This window comes from Lolium perenne, chromosome 3, assembly GCF_019359855.2.
Source record: "Lolium perenne isolate Kyuss_39 chromosome 3, Kyuss_2.0, whole genome shotgun sequence".
Lineage (NCBI taxonomy): Eukaryota > Viridiplantae > Streptophyta > Magnoliopsida > Poales > Poaceae > Lolium > Lolium perenne.
The window spans coordinates 213,511,599-213,539,191 of record NC_067246.2 but is presented as its reverse complement, the minus strand read 5'-3'; positions in this window follow the sequence as shown (position 1 = coordinate 213,539,191).

Genomic DNA, 27,593 nt, shown 5'->3' with positions numbered 1-27,593 from the left:
TCCGTTGGAGTTAGGATCAACATAAGGTGGTGGTGGAGGTGCTGCCGCTATTCTGAGCTGATGCCGATTGTCGTCTGTAATCGCGGGAGGAGGTGGCAAGTGAATCTCGCTCCTGGGTTCTCGAGGATTTCTCTGAGTCGCCCGCGCAGTAGCGTTCTCTGCATACCGCAGCATTGCCTGAAAATTTCGACAATCTTTCTGCAGATGCCCTGACTGTCTTTTACCGTTGCTGTCGAGGAAAAAGTGCATTTGACACGGTCCATTCATCATCTCTTCAGGGGACACGAAAGGCCTTGGGAACCTAGGTCCGCTATTTTGCCTGTTGTTGCGAGAATCATCCCTGTAATCACCTCGCTGTTCACTGCTTCTCTGATAATCCTCTCTGTTGTTCCCTCCTGTGTTTGTCCGAAAACCTGCCGAAATTTGCCCTGGGGTGTCATAGTTCTGGTACTGCCGAGGAAATCGTCGCCTCGATTGATAATTTCGACCACGGTCCTCCTCTGGCGACCTGTGCCGTTTGTTGTGGACAGCGTCTTCTCCATCTGCCCATTTGTTTGCTATCTCCATTAACGCAGATACTGTCTTTGGATTGGTCCTTCCCAAGTCCTCGACAAAATCTCCACGCCTGACTCCTGCGACAAACGCATCTATTGCTCTCTCGTCAGATATATTTTCTGCTGAGTTTTTGATGATATTCCACCTTTGGATATATTTTCTCATTGGCTCGTCTGGCTTTTGTCGACATGCTCTCAGCTCCTCTAACGACGCAGGTTTTTTGCACGTGGATCTAAAGTTCTTAACGAACACATCCTCGAAACTTTCCCAACTGTCGATGGATCCTGGAGTGAGTTTCTTTATCCAAGATCGTGCGGCTCCACTCAAATGCACCTGGATGCTCTGCATAGCTGTTGCCCTGGTTCCTCCTGTGAGCTTCACTGTCTCAAGATAGTCAACTAGCCAATCCTCTGGATCTTGAAGGCCGTCGAACTTCTTGAAATTATCGGGTAACTTGAATCCTGAGGGGACTCGAGTTTTTCGGACTCTCCTCGTGAAGCATGGTAAGCCACACATATCTTTGTCGTTAAGCTCCGGAGATTGCCGATGATCCCTTCTGCTTTGCCGCACTCTGTCGACCCTTGCTTATGCTGCTGTGTCTCTTGCTCCACTTGGTCCTTCAGGTGCTACCGCTGTTGCTGCTGCAGGTCGTGGACTATTTTGCCTTGCCGCTCCTTCGGGAGGCGTTGATACAAACGCTGTCCCCATAGCTCCAACTCCTGCTACCGCCATATTGTATAGTGTTTCCCTTGGATCACCTGGAGGTGGTTTAGATGCGAGGATAAAAGCATGTGTCGCCATATACCCAGCCTCTGGTGTCTTGGGGATGATGTTTCCTCTTGTATCTATCGACATGAAGGACATGTCGAGGTTTTGGACCAAGTGCTCTCTTTCTGCTTCGGGTATATGTTGCAACCTTGATCTTGCTCTGTTCCGCGCCTCCCTGTGGCTGTCACCCGAAGTTCTAGAATGTCGACTTAGATCTGCCCTCCTTCTGCTAGATGCAGAAGCTGCCTCCTTTCTTCTGTTTAACTCGGCTGTCTGTTTCTCCAATTCTCTTGCAGCTCGTGCGAGCCTATATTGATATGCTTGCAATTCCTCTGGTGTGGCTGTGGTGGCCATTGGTTCTGAACCGTTCATAGCTCTCGTGGCTCTGTCCCACGCCGCTTGTGAAAGCGAAACTCTGTCTCGTGGCTGCGACCCGACGTACTTATTGCCCAGGCCTTGTCGCAGATTGGAGGGATCGACGTATGGATTTCCCAGATCGTCAAAAGCCTCTGACGTTTCCTCTTGATCTTCAATGGCGTAAATCTGATGATATTTTGTATTCAGATCTACGTTGGGTTTGGCGATACCATCGTTGAGATTGATGGAAACCTCGCCCACTGTGATAGATTCGTCGATGAAGTCGTAACTGTCGACAGCGCTTGAGCCATCGCTTATATATGAGTCCGCAGATGACTCAAACGACATGTCGTTGAAGATCTTGGCGAGTTTCTCTCTTGCCCTGGTGCTGATGTAGCGTGTCGACGAAGTTTCTTCTTCTCCTGACTCGGTTGATGATGTATAGCTTGAAAAATCGGAATCGACCGCCGTCGATCCCGACGAAATCGGAATCTCGACACGATACGATCCCTCCTTCTCGACGCGAAAGTGAAACCTTCCGAACGTCATCTCCATGGGCTCCGCCAGATACGCATATGCATCCAAACGGGAGGGTGGGTGAGGAACAAAATCGACAAGACCAGCAGCGATCTATTTACCTCGATCCATTGTGTTGCTTGCGGTTGACGATGTCGAAGATCTTGAACGTGCCATCGAGATCAGATCCTTACGCCTCTAGTCCCCACAGACGGCGCCAATTGACAAGGTATCGACTTGTCAATGCCTATGGATTGTAGGCTAGGGTTTAGTTGGAAGTAGAGGGTAAGTAGATCTCGAAGGTTTCAGCCGAAAAGTACTCGACGATTATGAGAACTAGGGTTTGTAACAATGATTCGATTTTTTCTTCGTCCCTCGACTCCCCCTTTATATAGGAGGTGGAGCCGAGGGTTTCGTTTTGTACAAGTTACAGAGTCCGGGACGGTTTCTAACTCATCCCGCCAGATTTACAAATAACACTTCCTACTACAATTCTAACTTTCCTTAATACATCTTGGGCTCCCGAATCTTCTTATTCTTCGGATATTGGGCCTTCAGTAAACCCCGGGTACTATCTTCGGCAGGCCCATTTGGGATGCCTATGTCACTTAGCAACGGTGCATACTAAGGACGATCACTTCATGGATATGCGAATATCGTTAGTGCCCAACTAGTTGGAGGATCGGGACGCCTAGCGTCTTCAACCTTCATACATTCCCATAAAACTTATGAGTTTATGTAGTCTCACTAGATTATATTCTATCATCTTGCAATAGGGTCTTAGATATCACACATATCTCATACCTTGCTTATTTCTGAAAACAAAATTTCCAGCTCCTTACTTTTCAAACGGATTTGAACTTCAAGTTTCACGGAGACAAGATGATTTGGTACTAATTGAAACCATTGCTCTTTGAATCGTCAATGTGAGGTTTACTAAAAGTTTGCATTAGGACTTAATCATATCTTGATTCTTTAACAATACGGTACCAGTTCGTAAAGTTACTTGTCAGACTTAACAGTATTTCTATCTCAATTACAAGACTAGCGCATGGTAGATAACGGATGCCAATTCTACAAATTTAATTCAAAATACTATTCAGACTATGTTCATGATAATTAGTTCATGTTTTAATCTAATTACCAATGAACTCCCACTTAATACAACATCCCTCATGGTTGTTAAGTGGTACACGATCCAAATCCACCACACCAAAACCGATCATCATGTGAGATGATGTAGCTTCAATGGTGAACATCAACATCTTGATCATATCATCCATATGACTCGTGTTCAACCTTTCGGTTTCCCGTGTCCCGAGGCCATGTCTGTACATGCTAGGCTCGCCAAGCAAACCCAAGTATTCCGCGTGTGCAAACATGGCTTACACCCGTTGTATGTGAACGCAGAATCTATCACATCCGATCATCACGAGATGCTTCAAAATGACGAACTGTAGCAACGGTGCGTACGAGGGGAGAACACTTTATTATCTTGATATTAATGTGAGGGATCATCTTATAATGCTACCGTCGCGATCTAAGCAAGATAAGATGCATAAAGGATTAACATCGCATGCAATTCATAATATGTGATATGATATGGCCTTTCTTCTTGTGCTTTTGATCTCCATCTCCAAAGCACACGAGCATGATCTCCATCATCACCAGCATTGCACCAAGGTCCATGGCGCCGCTTCATGGTTGTCCATCACTTATAGCTACTATAACAACTACTTGAAATAAAGCTATTACATGATGAATAGACACGCAGGTCTTAACAAATTTAAAGACAACCATTAGGCTCCTGCCGGTTGCCATAATACAATAATGAACATCTCATACATCAAATATAATCATCATCACATCATGGCCATATCACATCACCAAACCCCTGCAAAAACAAGTTAGACGCCTCTAATTTGGTTTGCATATTTTACGTGGTTTAGGGTTTTCGAGTAAGATCCAATCTACCAACGAACATGAACCACAACGGTGATACTAGTGTTGACAATAGAAAGTGCAAATTGCAATCTTCACTATGGTGGGTGAGACAGACACCCGCAAAGCCACTTATGCAATACAAGTTGCATGTCAAGCGTGGAGCCAGTCTCATGAGACGCGGTCATGTAAAGTTAGCCCGGGCCGCTTCATCCCACCATCCCGCAAGATGCAAAGTACACAAACTAAAGCAACAAAACCATCAACGCCCACAAAAACAACTGTGTTCTACTCGTGCAACAGATCTATGCATAGACATGGCTCTGATACCACTGATGGGGTTCGTAGCATAGAAGACAAAAAATTTCCTACCGCAAGACAAATAAATCCAAGATCTAATCTATGGAACACCCAAGATCTAATCTACAAGATCGGAGCAACGAGATTGATGTGAGACTAACCCTCGAAGATTTCCAAAGCCTACGAGATTAGATCTCGTTGTTGGTGTAGACGATCATCCCCAGTGCTGCAATCCGGCAGCACTTCCGTACTCGGTCGCGCGTACGGTGTCGATGAAGCCCCTTCCTCTCCCGTTCCAGCGGGCAGCGGAGGTGTAGTAGATCTCCACGGAATCCCAGCAGCACGACGGCGTGGTGGTGGTGGTGGAGAAGAATTGCTGCAGGGCTTCGCCTAAGCCTGCGCAGCATATGGAGGAGGAAGAGAGGGGGCGGCCAGGGTTTCTGGATTGGGGTGTGGCCGGCCACCCCCTCCCCTCTTTATATAGGGGGAGGGGTCGGCCTAGGGTTCCCCCTGGGCCCCACCTATCCCTTTGGCCGGCCAAGGGGGGAGACTTTTCTTCCCCCTCAAGCCTTCCCCTTATCTCTTCGTTTAAACAATTTATTTTAGAGATAGATCTTATCTCTAGATTTAAACCATTTAAATTAAGAGATAGATCTTATCTCCAAGGGGGGGCCAGCCTGGGCCCACATGTCATAGTGGGTAGGACCCACCATGCCATGTGGCACCTATGTGGCCTCTCCCGGGGTGGTGGGCCCACTGGTGGCCCTCTAGAACCTTCTAGAAGCCCCGGTCAAAACACCGGACTTTTTCCCGAACCCCGGAAAATGACTTCCCTTATATGAATCTTATTCTCTGGACCATTTCGGACCTCCTCGTGATGTCCTGGATCCTATCCGAGACTCCGAACAAAAACTTTGGACTCCATCTCATATTTCGAATCTACTTATGCGACATCGAACCTTAAGCGCGTCACCCTACGGTTCGTGAACTATGTAGACATGGTCGAGACTCCTCTCCGAGAAATAACCAATAGCGGGATCTGGAGATCCATAATGGCTCCCACATATTCAACGATGACTTAGTGATCGATTGAACCATTTACATACGATGCCGATTCCCTTTGTCACGCGATATTTTACTTGTCCGAGGTTCGATCATCGGTATCTTCATACCCTGTTCAAACTCGTTACCGACAAGTACTCTTTACTCGTACCGTGGTATGTCATCTCTTTTGATCCAATTATATGCTTGCAAGCTAATCAGATGACATTCCACCGAGAGGGCCCAGAGTATATCTATCCGTCATCGGGATGGACAAATCCCACTATTGATCCATATGCCTCAACTCACACTTTCCAAATACTTAATCCCATCTTTATAACCACCCATTTACGCAATGGCGTTTGATGTAATCAATGTACCCTTCCGGTGTAAGTGATTTACATGATCTCATGGTCGAAGGACTAGGCAACTATGTATCGAAAGCTTATAGCAATTTGAACTTAATGACTTGATCTTATGCTACGCTCATTTGGGTGTGTGTCCATTATATCATTCACCTAATGGCATAACCTTGTTATTAATAACATCCAATGTTCATGATCACGAAACCATGATCATCCATTAATCAACAAGCTAGTTATACAAGAGGCTTACTAGGGACTCCTTGTTGTTTACATAACACACATGTACCAATGTTTCGGTTGATACAATTATAGCATGGGATGTAAACATTTATCATGAACACTAAGATATAACAATAACTAATTTATTATTGCCTCTTGGGCATATCTCCAACAGGGCTTTGGGAGCTGCAAACTCACGAGCGGAGCCACGAGATCCGAATAGGCACCAGTGGCATGGCCACATGTGAGGCCCGCGCCACTAGGGCTCGTTCAACTCGAACGTCGCCTCACCGCCTCCTTTCGCGTGCCTCCTTAGATACCCTGAAAATATATTCTCCTAGGAGGACAGAGCTTTTCACAAAATAGAGCACTACCATCATCACAATCTTCATTTGGGAGGCGAGATTGGTCATGCTCTCCACGTTGGAGAGGGGATTTCGACGCTGCATTCACCACCATCATCACCAACGTCATCTCGGTCAACCATGTACGCACTCCCCGTCATCATGAGTAAGTAGTTCCCTATAGGCATGTGAGGTTGACGGGGATAGGATGAGTTTGATTATGCAATCATGCATATATGTCGAGATTTGAGGCGTTTATCTTGAGGATATTCTTGAGTGTATGGATGTTGTTGCACTTTGGCTATGTTTAATACTTGTTACTAGGGCCCGAGTGACATGATTTCAGTACTGAACTTTTCTTTCCCATCATATATATTAGTTTGGTATTTATCTGCAAAGTGTATTACATGTTATTATGTTGAACCTGCGAACCCATGTTATTATGTTGAACCTGCGAACCCTAAAGTTACAGCTAAGGAAAACAAGGGGGATATGTGATAATTTGAGGATCATGTGTGTTCATGGAGTGTTAATGCATTGTTTCGGGCTATTCGAAAGGATAGACCTTAATTACCTGTAGTTTCAAGTTGGACCCAGTGAAATGGGTAGGTAGGACACTAGATTATATGTAAATTCTCTTAGTTAGTACACATAAATATATTTGGGACACACAGCTGCACACAACAGAGTTAGGGATAAGCACCACGTTATTTGTGTTTAAATTATATGGTTAATCTTATTCATGCAATACCCCGCTATCACCTTATGCCTACGCTTATAGCCACTGAAAGTTACAAGTTCACTACTTCCGGTGAAACTGGAAATCTGATGTTACTGTTTAATATTTTGTTTTGCTATTTTAATTCAACTACTGCAATCACCACTTCCTTTTTGAGAACATTGATACACAGATGTGATTGAGAGTGATGTCTAAATTGTTGAAGTCTTATTGGTATTCTTGTGTTTCCCATGAGTTGAACTATAATTTTGGGTAATACTTCCTATCGAAGATTTTAGCGATCCCCTATACTTGCGGGCATTAGTAACGGATAGATATTGCAAACAGTGACAGTGATTTTGAATTTTATGACAATGTCTCTTTGATGCAGATGAAGGAGATGTTGATCTTTTTCCGAACAATGTCAATACATATGTGAATGACAACAATGAGAGAGGAGTGATTGTTGAAATTGAGGATAAAGATGCACTTGATGATAGAGACCTTAGACTGGGATAAGAAGAAATACAAAATTTGTAGTGAAAGATCAAGGCATTTAACCCATAAATTGGCATGGCCACTCCCATATTTAGAAATGGGATTATGTTTAAAAATATTGAGGATATTAGGAAAGCACTGAATGCATACAACACTAGACAAAAAAAGAATGACAGAACAAGGTTGCATGTTGTTTGTGGCTTTGTGATCAGAGCTTATAAAGGTGAGCACATGTGTGAGAGTGTTTATGAAATGAGAGCACTAACAACTAAATTTATAAGCAAGAAGTTCATTGATGAATTAAGATACAACTAGAAGATGGACCTCCAAACATTTTTTTGCAAAGGTACATAGAGAATTTAACATGTGTCTGCGTAGAGCAAGGGAGTTAGCTTTGGTGGAGATCCATGGTAATGGGTAAGCTCAACTTACTCAGCTAAGGGATTATGGGCAAGAGCCGAGGAGGACAAATCCTAGATCGATATTATTTCTATCTACAAATTTAGGTTTCGAGGCTAGTAGTGACACTGTGAAGAAGCATTTGGCCACTTTGTACTTGTCAAATGATGCTTGCAAGAGGTTTTTTTTGAGTGGACACAGACCGGACACTAATTTGCATTAATGGTTGCCACTTTAAGACAAGGTACAAAAAAGTGTTGTTGACTGCACTTCGAATAGACCCCAATTGCTGCATTTTTTGCCATTGAAATGTGCATGGTTGAGCTGTGAGTGGTTTCTTGGAACCCTAAGAGATGACTTACACATCACCAACACCTCTCCTTGGACTATAATGAGTGACAATCAGAAGATAATATTTTTTTTCCTTGCACTATACTATTTTTCTAGTATTTTTCCTTATTTTTTTAGGCAGATAAATAGTGAAATATACCTCAACTAGATCTTGCATTCTAGTATTTTCCTTATTTTTAGGCATGGAAAATAGTGGAAAATGTACCTCAACTAGATTTTGCATTCTACTATTTTCGTGATAGTTTTCCTTGTTTTTTGAGGAAGGAAAAATAATAGAAAAATGTTCTTATTAATGTTTTCTTATATTTTACAGGGTATGATTAATGTTGTTCAAAAAGCTTTTCCTGATGCTTTCTTAACCATCATAATCCAGCCTTTGATACCCTTCTTGATCCTACACAAGTTGATAAATGCAACAACCTCATTGAACATTCTTTTAGACACCATTGATGGACGAAACTTAGTACCAATTGTATAACGGCCTTCCTCCATTTCCTGATAGGACCAAGATACACCCCTTCAACCATGTGTGGCAGCTCAGACATCACGGGACTTCTACCACTTGGAGGAGCAGTTGGTGATGGCAGTGCCATCACACTGGAGTAGACAATGGCATCACCTAGCTGATGCAAGCCCTCCATGGCCTCCAACTCCCTCATCCTCTCACATGTCTTTTATATGCTACATTCACAACTCTTTTTCATGATAGCTCTGTTGACTGCCAAAACCCACCGGCGGGCAGCGGCCTGTCAACACAGTGGAGAGCCGGGAAGAGCCTAGAGCTGCGGCTGGCTGAGACCCCTCCGAGCGACGGCCCGCAATGCTCTTCTGGTCACACGCGGCGATGCGAAGTGCAAGGGCGTGCCATCTGACCTATACCTGGTCAGGAAGGTGATGGGGATGCCTCGCTTAGTTCCTGCATGGCATACACGTAAACATTAAATACGAGCCTCGATCGGCTCTCAGGTTATCCTGTGAATCGGCTCAAAGAGCCGATTCACCCATGATCCGTACGGGGTGCACGAATACTTGGTGATCCTGCTTGATCAAGATATAGCTAATGAGATCTACGACGATTTAGGGTTTTCACCGCATAATCGGATCATCCTACTCCAGGTTGGGCCTCGCGGCCACGCACGGTGCTCATAAGCCGATCCTAAACAAGGCCTAAAAACCAACATGACGTTGATCCTCGGAACATCCTGTTTAGGACTTGCGAACGCCACCCTACGTGCCGCTGGATCCTCCACCCCTTTGTAAGGCCTAACTATTGCAGATATTAAACTAATCCTTGCAGAGCAAGGAGCAATCGTAACGGATCAGACCTACTAGATGATGAACAAGCAGGGTGCCGCCCCCACACCCGAGATAGGCGTGAGGGCGGCTAGACATGCAGGGGTTGCACTACGTAAGCATGTTATACGAAGAGCTATGCTAACCCTAACACATCTATGATAACTACGTTGCTCGCCATCAAAGACGCTTCAGTACGAGCAACGCATGAACAACGTGGAGCTTGTGCTGCCTAGATCGCAAGATGCGATCTAGGCAGCATGTCGCTTACCTGATTGAAACCCTCGAGATGAAGGAGTTGGCGATGCGCCGAGATTGGTTTGTTTTGGGTTGAACGTGAGTTGTTGTTTATTCCATAAACCCTAGATACATATTTATAGTCCAGCGGACTTTCTAATTCAGGCGTGCACCTAACCGTGCACGGGTAAAACTCTAACTCCTAACTTAACATACGATCTAATATATTACAGATAAATGGGCAATCTAGCCCAACTTCGCATATAAGGCCGATCTTCGTGTTCTCTCCAAATATATCCTTCAGGCTTATCTTGATCGTGGCCCACCTCCAACTTGGCCAAATTCTGGTGATAACACATGCCCCCCTGGTTTTGGAAATGACATTTCCAAAATCATTATGCTTTTACCGTCGGGTCATGTCGTGGCAGAGCAGAACCTATTGCAGTATTTTTCGTCATGATGCCCTGCCTTCTCGACTGCTCCGCGTGATTTGACCGTTGTATTTGGGCACCGCCTCCTCGAAAACTGCCGTGGCATTGAATTTCTTCACCATAGCCCCCTTTTATTTAACCGCTTCTGAGCAGTTCGTCACTTCACCATCCTGCTCTATTCTGGCCATCGGCACCGAAAAACCCCAATCTCCCACAGCCATGTCTTCTTCTTCTTCCTCTTCGTCGTCGGTCTTCCACGACTCCTCCTCCGAGCTTTCCTACGGGTCCTCCTCCTCCCGTGAGACGCCGCCGGACATCCGCGCCCCAGAAGCATGGGACCTGGAAGACCATGCTTCCTCGGTCTGGTCCAAAGACGACCAGTCCCTGACCAGCGGGGACGAAGATCTTCAGTTCCTTGCCGTCGGGGAACTGGAGTCGGAGAGCGAGGACGATCAGTTCCCCTGGGACGGCTGCCCCACCTCTGAAGAAGAGGAAGAGGAAGACGACGATGATGACGACGACTCCCTCGAGGGCTACCCGCCAGCGAAGCGCCTCCGCATGTGGTGGGACGACGACAGCAGCGACGATGAAGACGAAGATGAAGCTCCTGTAGAGGGCTATGGGAGCAGTGACGAGGAACCCATCGGCAGCAGTGCCGATGAGAGTCCCGAGGATGACGATGAAGGAAGCGATGGCCCGTAGATTAGGATCTACTAGTGTAGGCCTAGCAGTAGTAGATTGGTCAATAGACCCTTCTTTTGTTCTTCCTTCCTGAGAAATCGACTCTTTCTTTGTAAGAAATCCCCTTACTAATGAAGAAAATCCCTTAATTAATCTCGCTCCCTTGCCGATTGTCGAAGGGAGTTGTCGTACAGGGAGCCGATAGCAGAGTATCGGCTCATATTACTGTCGAAGCCAAGCTGTTGTATAAACAAGCCTAAATCGCGTCCAAACCATAAGACTGAATCCCTCAGCAATTATTAGGAGATCTCACGCCGTGGTTAGGAAGCTGTTGTATAAACTTATTTCGCTAAAGTCGATATCAGCGTATCGGCTTTGTTTTCTGAAGTCGATGCCCGTGCATCGGCTGTTCTTGCATACTGTCAATCTCCACACATTTTCTCAAGTCGATGTCTGTGCATCGGCTGTGATTTTTGTTTTTTTTTACTGGCCGATTCTGAAATCGGCCCCCATATCTTACTGTCCATCATCCCACATGCTGGGGAAATATTTCTTGAGGTGTTGACCATTTACAGCCACTGGGAACTTTTCGCCGCTCAACTCCTCCAGCATGTATGCATTACCCTTCAAGGCCTGAACAACTTTGTACGGACCGTGCCAATTAGGAGACCATTTGCCATATGCCTTATCCCTGGTTCCCAATGGCAACACGGCTTCCCACACAAGATCACCAACTTGGAACTCCTTTGGCCTAACCTTTTTATTGTAAGCACGAGCCACCTTGGCTTTGTTCTCCTTAATCTTCTCCAACGACCAAAGCCTGAGTTCTGTTGCGTCCTCAATAGTGTCGCTCATCAAAGCTGCATATTCTTCAGCTGTCAGATCATTCTGAAACATGACACGTCTTGATCCAGCCGTAATTTCCCAAGGCAATACGGCTTCCTGTCCATAGACAAGCTGGTACGGTGAAGTCTTTATGGATCCATGGCACGACATGCGGTAGGCCCATAATGCTTCTGATAACTTCTCATGCCAATCCCGAGGGTTCTCGTCAATTTTTCTCTTGATTAGCTTGATCAGACTCTGATTGGACGCCTCAGCCTGCCCGTTAGCTTGAGCATAGTATGGGGATGATCGGATCAGTTTGATCCCTAAGTCATCACAGAACTTCCTGAATTCTTTAGAAATGAAGACCGAACCTCCATCGGTCGTGATAGTTTGGGGGATCCCAAACCTATGAATGACGTGTTCTTTCACAAACTTGATCACATCTTCTGACTTCACCTTTTTCATAGGGACGGCTTCCACCCACTTAGTGAAGTAATCTGTGATAACCAAAATCCATTCATGTTTTTTACCTGACGCCGGATGGATTTTGCCGATCATATCCATGCCCCACCCCCGAAACGGCCAAGGCTTGATGATGGGGTTCATTGCTGATGCTGGCACCATTTGAATCTTTCCAAACATCTGACACGCTTGGCACCCCTTGTAATATTTGAAGCAATCTTCAAGCATAGTGGGCCAATAAAACCCTGATCGCCTGATCAACCACTTCATCTTATGAGCCGATCGATGCGTTCCACGTGCACCTTCATGCACCTCATGTAAGAGCCGATTAGACTCGATCGGTCCTAGGCACTTGAGTAGCAACCCTTCCAATGTCCCTGTAGAACATGTCGTCTCCTATAAGGACATACTTCATGGCTTTGTATCTTACCCGTTTAGGTGCCCCCCGAGCCGAATCTTTTAAATAATCGAAGATCTCGGCTCTCCAATCATTCTGTTCCAGGAATTGTATCTGAACTTCCGATCCGTCGGCTATATCTATGTAGCCTGACGCCATTTGTGCGAGATTGTTGGCATCGGTATTCGGGATCTTGGGATCCAATTAAAGTTGATGTACCGAAACTGTGTCATCAACTCACGGCATTCCACCCAATATGGGAAAAGTGATTCACTTTCGCAATTATATTCATCCGTGAGCTGGTTAATCACCAACTTTGAGTCTCCAAAGAGCTCCACAGCTTCCGCTCCAGCTTCTAGTAGCAATTCCATTCCCTTGCGTATTGCCTCGTATTCTGCTACGTTGTTGGTGCAAGGGGTAGATAATCTGATGGAGAAGGAGTACTCCGCCCCCCGAGGCGACACAAGCAGAATGCCGATGCCACAACCCCCGTCACAAACTGATCCATCGAAGAACATAGCCCATGCACGTATAGATAGTGCTGCTATATTGGTACTGATCCGTTCAGCGATGAGATCGGCCAACGCTTGGCCCTTGATCGCCTTCGCCGGCTGGTACCGGAGATCAAATTCTCGATGCCAACATCCACTTACCGAGTCGGCCTTTCAAAACAGGGGCCGACAACATGTGCTTGACAACGTCTGATTTACAGATGACGATGATCTCTGCCGTCAGAAGGATGTGATGAAGCTTGGTGCAGGTAAAGAACAGGCAGAGGCAAAGTTTCTCGACCTCAGGATATCTTGTCTCCGCGTCCAGCATCCTTCTGCTGAGGTAGAAAACGACTCTCTCCACGCCCTCGTAGAGTTGCACCACCACCGAAGCAATGGACGTGTCAGTTACTGACAGGTAGATGTAGAATGGCATGTCTTGCTGGGGCGGAACTAGCACAGGCGGCGTCGTCAGATATCGCTTAATCTCATCAAACGCCTGTTGTCGTTTCTGCCCCCGATGAAACTCGTCGTCAGTATTTAGTCTTCACCAGCGCCATGAACGGCTCGATTCGTCCTGACAAATTAGAGATGAACCGCCGGACGAAATTGATCTTGCCGATGAGGCGTTGGAGCTCCTTTTTCGTGGTTGGCGGCTGCATGGTACGCACCGCCTCCTGACTTTTCAGGCCGATCTCAATTCCCCGTTCATGAACCAGAAAACCTAGGAATTGACCAGCCGTCACGCCAAAGGCACACTTCTTCGGATTCATTCTCAGCCCGAATTTCCGAGTTCGGTCTAGGACGCGCCGTAGATCGCTCAAATGTCCCTCCATGGAGACCGATTTGACCACCACGTCATCGATGTAGATCTCCACCAACTTGCCGATCAAATCATGAAATATATAATTCATGGCTCGTTGGTACGTTGCACCAGCATTCTTCAACCCAAAGGTCATGACCACGTATTCGAACAAGCCCACTGCCCCTGGTACCCTGAATGCGGTCTTGTGTATATCTTCCGGAGCCATGAAAATCTGATTATAACCGGCGTTGCCATCCATGAAGCTCAACACCTTGTGGCCAGCAGCAGCGTTTATCAATGTTTCTGCCACGGGCATTGGATATTCGTCCTTTGGGGTGGCTCTGTTCAGATCTCGGAAATCGATGGCAACGCGCCATCGGCCGTCCTTCTTCTCCACCGGAACGATACTGGAGATCCACTCCGCATACCTGCATGGCCTGATGAAGCCAGCGGCCAACATTTTCTCGATCTCCTTCTTGACTTCTTCCAGGATTTCGGCCCTCATCTGACGTGCTCGCTGTTGGAACGGCCGAAATCCCTTCTTAAGGGGGAGCCGATGCTCAATGATGCTCCTGTCCAAACCAGGCATCTCCGTGTAATCCCATGCAAAGCAATCTGGGTATTCCTTCAACAGGGCTATCATCTGTCCCCTGAGCTGTGGATCTAACTTTGTGCTGATGAAAGTAGGTCGAGGTTTATCCCCAGGACCGATGTCGACTTCTTCTAGCTCATCAGCTGATGTAAACCCGTACCCTAGCTTTCCGTCACCTGTGAGGTCGACGCCACATACTGGGAGAGCAGGTGCTACGGATACTATGGGCCGATTACTAGCATCGGCTTCTACCTTGATCATCACCAAGATGTTTTGGCGGTGTCGGGGCCGATCACATGGAGCAGCCTCTTCCTCATCTTTGCCACGAGAGCAGTGGCCCTCGCCTTTATCTCCATCTAGGGGGTGTCCCAGTTCTATCATGTTGACGTTGAACGAGCGTCCTGGTTGGCACCTCCCAGGGTAGGTACCGTTGATCCTGTCAACGGTGCGCGACGGTGAATGAGGCACTCTTGGTGCCGCCGATGTGCACGACAACGGCATACGGGGCTGGTGTGGCACCTTTCCTCGGTAGGTCCTGAGAGCTGGCTCTAATAGAGAGTGCCGATTCTTCATGACCTCCTTGACCATCCGAACGGCGACATGCTCCAAAGTATTCACCAGGCTCTCGGAATGGAGATGCAACGAGTGAGCCACCATGCCACCGATCTCCTGGCGCACGGCCCTGGTACGTTCCTCTGACGGGACAGATAGATCCACTTCGTCGAGTGCGCCTTCCGGTGAGAACCCCTTCCGCCTGATGCCATACGCACGGGTTCTGTGATATGAGCTGATGAGGTCAGCTTCGAGGCTGGCCTTGATCTCGTCATATTTCTTCTTGAGCTCGGCAGGCAGCTCCTCGTAGGTGACTGGCGTGCCGTCCGCCGCCATCTCAGATGTAGATGGCGATGTGGTTGATGTAGACGATGGTCCCACCGGGCGTGCCAGAATGTGTTGACTGCCAAAACCCACCGGCGGGCAGCGGCCTGTCAACACAAAGTGGAGAGCCGGAAGAGCCTAGAGCTGCGGCTGGCCGAGACCCTCCGAGCGACGGCCCGCAATGCTCTTCTGGTCACACGCGGCGATGCGAAGTGCAAGGGCGTGCCACCTGACCTATACCTGGTCAGGAAGGTGATGGGGATGCCTCGCTTAGTTCCTGCATGGCATACACGTAAACATTAAATACGAGCCTCGATCGGCTCTCAGGTTATCCTGTGAATCGGCTCAAAGAGCCGATTCACCCATGATCCGTACGGGGTGCACGAATACTTGGTGATCCTGCTTGATCAAGATATAGCTAATGAGATCTACGACGATTTAGGGTTTTCACCGCATAATCGGATCATCCTACTCCAGGTTGGGCCTCGCGGCCACGCACGGTGCTCATAAGCCGATCCTAAACAAGGCCTAAAAACCAACATGACGTTGATCCTCGGAACATCCTGTTTAGGACTTGCGAACGCCACCCTACGTGCCGCTGGATCCTCCACCCCTTTGTAAGGCCTAACTATTGCAGATATTAAACTAATCCTTGCAGAGCAAGGAGCAATCGTAACGGATCAGACCTACTAGATGATGAACAAGCAGGGTGCCGCCCCCACACCCGAGATAGGCGTGAGGGCGGCTAGACATGCAGGGGTTGCACTACGTAAGCATGTTATACGAAGAGCTATGCTAACCCTAACACATCTATGATAACTACGTTGCTCGCCATCAAAGACGCTTCAGTACGAGCAACGCATGAACAACGTGGAGCTTGTGCTGCCTAGATCACAAGATGCGATCTAGGCAGCATGTCGCTTACCTGATTGAAACCCTCGAGATGAAGGAGTTGGCGATGCGCCGAGATTGGTTTGTTTTGGGTTGAACGTGAGTTGTTGTTTATTCCATAAACCCTAGATACATATTTATAGTCCAGCGGACTTTCTAATTCAGGCGTGCACCTAACCGTGCACGGGTAAAACTCTAACTCCTAACTTAACATACGATCTAATATATTACAGATAAATGGGCAATCTAGCCCAACTTCGCATATAAGGCCGATCTTCGTGTTCTCTCCAAATATATCCTTCAGGCTTATCTTGATCATGGCCCACCTCCAACTTGGCCAAATTCTGGTGATAACAAGCTCCTCCTTCTCTTTTCATTCCATCAAATCAAATCCATCATTGCGAGAAGTGGAAACACAGTTAGCAAGCAATGAGTGTATGTGAGGTGGTATCATACTTATCAACATAGGGAGAAAGAAGAATACATACTAAGCTCAACAAATAACAGTGCAAAGAAGAAGACAATGGCACACTGTCTATGAAGGGGATCAATTACTTTATCAAAGCTCACATTTCCAAAGCTCATATTTCCAAACCTTTTTGTCAATGTCAATCACAGCCTTCAACTCTTCAACTTAATTTATCAGATTTAAATTCACTTCAACTACGACACTTCATTCTACCTATATTCAGTAAGTTTATACTTTATCTACAAGTTCTTTTCTCATTTTTACTATATTTTAATTAATTTGTTGATGCTTTCTATGCAGAATCTATTCCCTCAAAACCCCGACCCTCAACTGGACCCTTCCCATAGACATGAAAACATGGTTTAGATGATGGACCAAAGGTATGCATATTCACTTTATTTCCACAAGCAAGCAATAGTTTTAGTTAACTCAATTATGACACAAATAAAGTAAAGTTATATATTATCCAGGAAGCAACTAATGTACTAATAACTAGAGTTCATGAGCCACTACCATAGAGTAAATTTGTGCTAGTTGTTAGATATAGCATCCAACAAACAAGACCAAAAAGATGCATGGAAGATGCATGGAAGTGCATCTGAAGGGAGAGGAAGAGGAAGAGGAATTGGAATGAGACGGAGTAATGCAAATGCATAAAGAGGAATATGCGTGGAATTGCTGCCCAAAAAGATATGCCGAAGCTAGTTCAAGTGGATTTGCACAAGAACCTGAAGATGTCGTAGTTGTGAGGGGAAGATCAAGAAGAGGGTACAGTACAACCCCTAGCAGTGCCTACTTTATGCTATTTGGTGATGAAAGGCAACAACAAAATCAAGTAATGTACCAAATTTGAATCAATATTACAATCCAGATTTGAATGCACATGAGATGCCACTGAGTCAAAATGCATGCTCGTTCGATGACATCTAGCTTAAGTAACATGACTATTTCATAATACACTGAAGAATAAGTAATTTGTGTCATTTTAAGTGGCTAAATTATTGCCAATTTAGTGAATAGTTGTTGAATTATATTGTAGTCAATATTCTATGAACTATATTGCCAATTTAGTGAATTATTTTGGTGTTGAATATTGTAAAGTTTCAATATTTCACACTGTCATTTGAGGCAAGATAACAGATTGCAAAAGTCATTTTTATTTCTCAATCAGTAGTACATTGATACAACTTACTCACACATAACACTCACAAAAAGCCCTAAAAAACATCACACAACCAAACAACTACTCCCTCCGAGCTAGATTAACCGGTGCCATCTGCCCACCATGCAGTTTCTTTTCTCCCTGCTGGTTTAGGCGTGTATCATTTAATTCTCGTCTAGTACTTAGCGAGTCCCTTCGTTGTGAAACTGAGCATGCAGGTGTGAACGGAAGCTGGCTGTTTGTTGTGTGTTTGCATGCAGTGTGAACATGAGCTAGCTGATGGTGCAATGATTGCATGCATGTGTAAACAACCTTCGTCTAGCTGCCAATCACGGAGCAACTTGGTCCTAGCAAAATTTCTAGTACGCCGGTTAATCTGGCCTGGAGGTAGTAGTTAAAATGATCACACATCCCACGACCAAAAGATACTTCAATTTATCCTAGAAAAAATCAACAAATTTGCACTAGTTCAGTAAATTTCACCTCCAGATCATGATCACTATAGTACAACGAAGAGAGCGGGGAGCAGTAGAATAACTAACGGGAGATCCTCACCCAGTCATCCTTGTCTGGGTCCTCGTCGTCATAGGGTAGTACATGACGGAGATAAACTTTTATTCATCAATGTTTTCCCTAGTGCTCCCGCCAACGCCACCATGGGCACCTACGACCTCGCTGCTCGCGCTCGCAGCCACCAATTTGTCTGTGCCCCCTCCTAGCTTGGCCTCGTAGCTCGCCTTGGACACAGCTTGCCGCTCTTGCCGTAGCTCTCTACTCTCTGTTCTCGATGGTTGTGATGGTTGTCTCTTTACTCAAGCAGGCATCTTTCGACGGTAGGTAGGACTCCGCCAACAACCCCTTACACTCCTTCCTCTCCAATGTCAGTCATCCCCTTCTCTTCGATAGAAAAAGGTACTGGGTGTTGGAGATATTCCCAAGAGGCAATAATAAAAGTGTTTATTGTTATATCTTAGTGTTCATGATAGATGTTTACATCCCATGCTATAATTTTATTAACCGGAAACATTAATACTTGGTTGTTTTGTAAACATAAAGGAGTCCCTAGTAAGCCTCTTGTTAAACTAGCTTGTTGATTAATAGATGATCATGGTTTCCTGATCATGAACATTGGATGTTATTAATAACAAGATCACATCATTAGGTGAATGATGTGATGGACATACACCCATAGTAAGCGTAGCATATGATCAAGTCATTTAGTTCTTTGTGCTTCAAGCTTTAATATGCATAGTAACTTAATCCTTCGACCATGAGATCATGTTAATCACCTACACCGGATGGATGCTTTGATGACACCAAACACTACTGCGTAAATGAGTTGTTATAAAGGTGGCATTAAGTGTTCGGAAAGTATAGGGTTGAGGCACGTGAATCAATAGTGGGATTTGTCCATCCTAATGACGAACAGATATACTCTGGGCCCTCTCGGTGGAATGATATCTAATTAGCTTGCAAGCATGTGACTGGTTCACAAGGGATATCATATCATGGTACGAGTAAAGAGAACTTATCGGTAACGAGGTTGAACTAGGTATAGAGATACCGACGATCAAACTTAGGATAAGTAAAATATCACAAGACAAAGGGAATTGTTATTTTATGTAAATGGTTATTTTGATCATGAAATCATTGTTGAATATGTGGGAGCTATTATGGATCTCCAGATTCCGCTAGTAGTTATTGATCGGAGAAGAGTCTCGGTCATGTCCGCATAGTTCTAGAACCGTAGGGTGACACACTTAAGGTTCGATGTCGTTTTAAGTAGATATGGAATATGGAATATGGAATGGAGTTCGAATGTTGTTCGGAATCTCGGATGGGATCCAGGACATCACGAGGAGTTCCAAAATTGTCCGAAGAATAATATTCATATATAGGAAGTCACTTTGCAAGTTTGGAAATGATCTGGTGCATTTATGGAAGGCGCTGGAATATTCTAGAACCTTCCAGAAGAAATCACCATGGAAGGTGGAGTCCCGGAAGGACTCCACCAACCCTAACCAGCCAACCAAGAGGGAAGGTGGAGTCCATGGTGGACTCCACCACCTTGGCCGGCCAAGGGAGAAGGAAAGGGAGGAATCCCACTTCCCCTAGGTTTCACCCAAAAGGCAGTTTTTGGAGTTGGACTTCAACATGGTTTTGGGGCAACCCTAGGAGGTTTCACCTATATAAAGAGAGGGAGAGGGGAGGGGCTGGACACACCAATTGATCCACACCACCAAGGGCACCCAAGGCCGGCGCCCAAGTGCCCCCTCTCCCCAAACCCTAGACACTCCTCTCCTCCCTATTCTCCCGCGGTGCTTATGCGAAGCGCTGCCGGAGATCTCCACCACCACCGCCACCACGACATCGTGCTGGCGGGATTTCGGGGAGGATCTACTACATCCGCTGCCCGCTGGAACGGTGAGAAGGACGTCGTCATCAACACCGAACGTGTGACCGAGTGCGGAGGTGCTGCCCGATTGTGGCACCGTCAAGATCTTCTACGCGCTTTTGAAAGCGGCAAGTGATCGACTACATCCACCACGAGATTTATCTCGTTAACGCTTAGTGATCTTCGATGGTATGTTGATCTTCACCTCGTTTCTATCATATACTAGATTAGATCTTGGCTTGTTGTTCGTTCTTGCGGTAGGATTTTTTTTTTGTTTTCTATGCTATGAATCCCTATAATGGTATCAGAGCCAGGTCTATGCAAAGATTGGTTGCACGAGTAGAACACAATGGTTTTGTGGGAGTTGATGATTTTGTTGTCTTTTGTTATGTGTACTTTGCATCTTGCGGTATGGTGGGATGAAGCGGCCCGGGCTAACTTTACATGATCGCGTTCATGAGACTTGCTCCACGCTCGACATGCAACTTGTATTGCATAAGTGGCTCCGCGAGTGTCTGTCTCTCTCACCATAGTTAAGATTGAATTTACTATTTCAATTGACAACACTAGTATCAGTGTTGTGGTTCATGTTTGTAGGTAGATTGGATCTTACTCGAAAACCCTAAACCACGTAAAATATGCAAAGAAAATTAGAGGCATCTAACTTGTTTTTGCAGGGTTTGGTGATGTGATATGGCCATTATGTGATGATGAATATGTATGAGATGATCATTATTGTATTGTGGCAACCGGCAGGAGCCTTATGGTTGTCTTATATTTCATGTAGTAGTATTATTTCAAAGTAGTTGTAATAGTTGCTACATGTGGTGAACAACCATGAAGACTGCGCCATTGACCTTGACGCTACGCCGACGATGATGGAGATCATGCCCGTTGATGATGGAGATCATGTATGTGCTTTGGAGATGAAGATCAAAGGCGCAAAGACAAAAGGGCCATATCATATCACATTATGAATTGGATGTGATGTTAATCTTTTTATGCATCTTATATTGCTTAGATCGTGACGGTAGCATTATAAGATGAACCCGCTCACTAAAAATCAAGATAATAAAGTGTTCGTCCTTAGTTAGCACCGTTGCTAAGACTCGTTGTTTCGAAGCACCACGTGATGATCGGGTGTGATAGACTCAACGTGTGCATACAACAGGTGCAAGCCAGATTTGCACATGCGGAAACTAATTAAGGTTTGACTTGACGAGCCTAGCATGTACAGACATGGCTGCTTGTGACGGTAAAGCACACGTCCGTTGGGAACCCCAAGACGAAGGTATGATGAGTACAGCAACGAGTTTTCCCTCAGTAAGAAACCAAGGTTATCGAACCAGTAGGAGATGAAGACCACGTGAAGGTTGTTGGTGAAGGAGTGTAGTGCGGCGCAACACCAGGGATTCCGGCGCCAACGTGGAACCTGCACAACACAATCAAACTACTTTTCCCCAACTTAACAGTGAGGTTGTCAATCTCACCGGCTTGCTGAAAACAAAGGATTAAACGTATGGTGTGGAAAATGATGTTTGCTTGCAGAAAACAAAAGAGAACAATGATTGCAGTAGGTTGTATTTCAGATGTAAAAGAATGGACCGGGGTCCACAGTTCACTAGTGGTGTCTCTCCAATAAGATAAATAACATGTTGGGTAAACAAATTACAGTTGGGCAATTGACAAATAGAGAGGGCATAACAATGCACATACGTATCATGATGACTACTATGAGATTTACTTAGGGCATTACGATAAAGAACATAGACCGCCATCCAGCATGCATCTATGCCTAAAAAGTCCACCTTCGGGTTAGCATCCGCACCCCTTCTAGTATTAAGTTGCAAACAACAGACAATTGCATTAAGTAATGTGCGTAATGTAAGAAATACAAATATCCTTAGACAAAGCATTGATGTTTTATCCCTAGTGGCAACAGCACATCCACAGCCTTAGGGGTTGCTGTCACTCCCCCAGATTCAATGGAGACATGAACCCACTATCTAGCATAAATACCCCCTCTTGGAGTTACAAGTATCAACTTGGCCAGAGCCTCTACTAGAAACGGAGAGCATGCAAGATCATAAATAACATATATGAGAGATCAATAATCAACTTGACATAGTATTCCATATTCATCGGATCCCAATAAACACAACATGTAGCATTACAAATAGATGATCTTGATCATGATAGGCAGCTCACAAGATCTAAACATGATAGCACAATAGGAGAAGACAACCATCTAGCTACTGCTATGGACCCATAGTCCAAGGATGAACTACTCACGCATCAGTCCGGAGGCGGGCATGGTGATGTAGAGCCCTCCGGTGATGATTCCCCTCTCCGGCAGGGTGCCGGAGGAGATCTTCTGAACCCCCCCCCCCCCCCCCGAGATAGGGTTGATGGCGGCGGTGTCTCTGGAACTGTTCTCGTATTTTGGCTCTCTGTCCTAGGGTTTTCGGGGATGAAGGAATAAATAGGCGAAGGGGCAGCATCGGGGGAGCCAGGGGGCTCCCTCCCCACATGTCGGCGCGGCAGTGGGGCCCCCCGCTCCGCCCTATGGTGTGGGCCCCCTGCTGGCCTTCCTCGACTCTTCTTCGGTCTTCTGGAACACTCAGTGGAAAATAGGGCCGTGGGCTTTTGTTTCGTCCAATCCCGAGAATATTTGTAAACCAACTTTTCTGAAATAAAAAACAGTAGAAAACAGGAACTGGCACTGTGGCATCTTGTTAATAGGTTAGTCCCAGAAAATGCATAAAAACATTATAAAGTGTGAATAAAACATGTAGGTATTGTCATAAAACTAGCATGGAACATAAGAAATTATAGATACGTTGGAGACGTATCAAGCTTCCCCAAGCTTAGTTCCTACTCGCCCTCGAGTAGGTAAACGATAAAAAGAATAATTTCTGAAGTGACATGCTACCAACATAATCTTGATCAATACCATTGTAAATCATATGTGATGAATGAAGTGACTCAAAGCAATGGTCTATAGTTTGCTAACAAAAAGATAATGACTAAACAACTGAATCATATAGCAAAAACTTTTCATGAATAGTACTTTCAAGACAAGCATCAAAAAGTCTTGCATAAGAGTTAACTCATAAATCAATAGATTCTTAATAAGAGGTTTTGAAGCAACACAAAGGAAGATTTAAGTTTCAGCAATTGCTTTCAACTTTCAACATGTATATCTCATGGATAATTGTCAACACAAAGTAATATGATGAGTGCAATAAGCAAGCATGTAAGAATCAATGCACACAGTTGACACAAGTGTTTGCTTCTAAGATAGAAAGAAGTAGGTAAACTGACTCAACATAAAGTAAAAGAAAGGCCCTTCGCAGAGGAAAGCAGGGATTAAATCATGTGCTAGAGCTTTTCAAGTTTTGAAATCATAAAGAGAGCATAAAAATAAAGTTTTGAGAGGTGTTTGTTGTTGTCAACGAATGGTAGTGGGCACTCTAACCCCCTTGTCAAACAGACTTTCAAAGAGCGGCTCCCATGAAGGACGTTATCTCTACCAGCAAGGTAGATCATCCCTCTTCTCTTTTGTTTACACATGTATTTTAGTTTTATTTATAGATGACACTCCTCCCAAACTTTTGCTTTCACAAGCCATGGCTAACCGAATCCTCGGGTGCCTTCCAACATTTCACATACCATGGACGAGTGTCTATTGCAAAATTAAGTTGCTTACTGATAAATCAGGGCAAAACATGTGAAGAGAATTATTAATGAAAGTTAATTAATTGGGGCTGGGCACCCTGCTGCCGCCTCTTTTTGCAAAATTATTGGATAAGCGGATGTATATGCCACTAGTCCATTGGTGAAAGTCTGCCCAACAAGATTGAAAGATAAAACACCACATACTTCCTCATGAGCTATAAAACATTGACACAAATAAGGAGTAATAAAGTTTTGAATTGTTTAAAGGTAGCACATGAAGTATTTACTTGGAATGGCAGAAAAATACCACATAGTAGGTAGTTATGGTGGACACAAATGGCATAGGTTTTGGCTCAAGGTTTTGGATGCACGAGAAGCATTCCCTCTCAGTACAAGGCTTTGGTTAGCAAGGTTGTTTGAAGCAAACACAAGTATAAACCGGTACAACAAAACTTACATAAGAACATATTGCAAGCATTATAAGACTATACACTGTCTTCCTTGTTGCTCAAACACTTTTACCAGAAAATATCTAGACCTTAGAGAGACCAATCATGCAAACCAAATTTCAACAAGCTCTACGGTAGTTCTCCACTAATAGGTTTGAACTACATGATGCAAAAGCTTAAACATGATCTACTTGAGAGCTCAAAACAATTGCCAAGTATCAAATTATTCAAGACGATATACAATTTACCACATGAAGCATTTTCTGTTTCCAACAAAATATCAATAAGTGATGCGGCTTTCAGCTTTCGCCATGAACATGAAAAATAAAACGAAGAACACAAGTTTTCAAATGAAAAAGCGGAGCGTGTCTCTCTCCCACACAAGCATGTTAGGATCCGATTTATTAAGAAAACTTAAAATAACAAACGAGAATAAAAGCACACAGACCCTCCAAGTAAAGTACATAAGATGTGACGGAATTAAAATATAGTTTCACTAGAGGTGACCTGATAAGTTTGATGAAGAAGGGGATGCCTTGGGCATCCCCAAGCTTAGACGCTTTAGTCTTCTTGAAATATGCAGGGATGAACCACGGGGGCATCCCCAAGCTTAAAATTTTCATTCTTCTTGATCATATTATATCATCCTCCTCTCTTGATCCTTGAAAACTTCCTTCACACCAAACTAAAAGCAATCTCATTAGAGGGTTAGTGTATAATCAAAAATTCACATGTTCAGCAAGGACACAATCATTCCCAACACTTCTGGACATTACCCAAGGCTACTGAAATTTAATGGAGCAAAGAAATCCACTCAAACACAGTAAAAGAGGCAATGCGAAATAAAAGGCAGAATCTGTCAAAACAGAATAGTCCGTAAAGACGAATTTTTTAGAGGCACCTAACATGCTCAGATGGAAAAGCTCCAGTTGAATGAAAGTTGCGTACATATCTGAGGATTACTCATGATTGTTTTCAGGATTTTACGATTTCTCTACAGAGAGAAAAGCTCAAATTCGTGACAGCTAAAAATCTGTTTCTGCGCAGAAATCCAAATCTAGTATCAACTTTCTATCAAACACTTCACTTGGCACAACAATGCAAGAAAATAAAGATACAAAGGTATTGCTACAGTAGTAACAAGCACCTTGACTCAAATATAAAACAAAAATTTCAGAAATAATGGGTTATCTCCCATAAGCGCTTTTCTTTAACGCCTTTCAGCTAGGCGCAGAAAGTGTAATCAAGTAACATCAAGAGAAGAAGCATCAACATCATAATTTGTTCTAATAATAGAATCAAAAGGCATCTTAATTCTATTTCTAGGGAAGTGTTCCATACCTTTCTTAAGAGGGAATTTATATTTAATATTTCCTTCTTTCATATCAATAATATGACCAACGGTTCGAAGAAAGGGTCTTCCCAAAACAATAGGACAAGATGCATTGCATTCAATATCCAAAACAACAAAATCAACGGGGACAAGGTTATGTTAACCGTAATGTGAACATTGTCAATTCTCCCCAAAGGTTTCTTTATAGAATTATCAGCAAGATTAACATCCAAATAACAACATTCCAAAGGTGGCAAGTCAAGCATATCATAAAGTTTCTTAGGCATAACAGAAATACTTGCACCAAGATCACATAAAGCATTACAATCAAAATCATTGACCTTCATTTTAATGATGGGCTCCCAACCATCTTCCAACTTCCTAGGGATAGAAGCTTCAAGTTTTAATTCTTCTTCCCTAGCTTTAATGAGAGCATTTGTAATTTGTTTTGTAAAGACCAAGTTTATAGCACTAGCATTAGGACTTCTAGCAAGTTTTTGCAAGAACTTAGTAACTTCAGAAATATGACAATTATCAAAATCAAAACCATTATGATCTAAAGCAATGGGACCATTGTCCCCAACACTTTGAAAAATTTCAGCACTTTTATCACAAATAGTTTCAAAGAGTTCGTGCAATTTTGCACGCTTTGTAGTAGAAGTAGAAACATTGCCAACACCAATTATTTTACCATTGATAGTAGGAGGTTTAGCAACATGTGAAGCATCAACATTACTAGTGGTGGTAATAGTCCAAACTCTAGCTATATTATTCTCTATAGCAAGTTTTTCTTCTCTTTCCCACCTAGCATGCAATTCAGCCATCATTCTAATATTGTCATTAATTCGAACTTGGATAGCATTTGCTGTAGCAAATGACTTAGTATCTTTAACTTCATTAGGCATAACTTTCAGTTTCAAAAGATCAACATCAAGAGCAATACTATCAACCTTAGAAGCAAGAACATCAATTTTACCAAACTTTTCCTCAACAGATTTGTTGAAAGCAGTTTGTGTATTAATAAATTCTTTAAGCATGACTTCAAGATCAGAGGGTACACTCCTACTATTGTTGTAAGAATTACCATAACCATTACCACTATTAGAGGGATATGGCCTATAGTTGTTGTTACCAAAATTATTCCTATAAGCATTGTTGTTGAAATTATTATTTTTAATGAAGTTCACATCAACATGCTCTTCTTGAGCAACCAATGAAGCTAAAGGAACATTATTAGGATCAACATGAGATTTACCATTAACAAGCATAGACATAATAACATCAATCTTATCACTCAAGGAAGAGGTTTCTTCAACAGAATTTACCTTCTTACCTTGAGGAGTTCTTTCAGTGTGCCATTCACAGTAGTTGATCATCATATCATCAAGAAGCTTTGTTGCAGCACCCAAAGTGATGGACATAAAGGTACCTCCAGCAGCTGAATCCAATAGGTTCCTTGAAGAAAAATTTAATCCTGCATAAAAGGTTTGGATGATCATCCAAGTAGTTAGTCCATGGGTAGGGCAATTCTTTACCGAAGATTTCATTCTCTCCCATGCTTGGGCAACATGTTCATTATCCAATTGCTTAAAATTCATAATGCTACTTCTCAAAGATATAATTTTAGCAGCAGGACAATATTTTCCAATGAAAGCATCTTTACATTTAGTCCATGAACTAATACTATTTTTAGGCAAAGATAGCAACCAATCTTTAGCTCTTCCCCTCAAGGAGAAAGGAAACAATTTCAG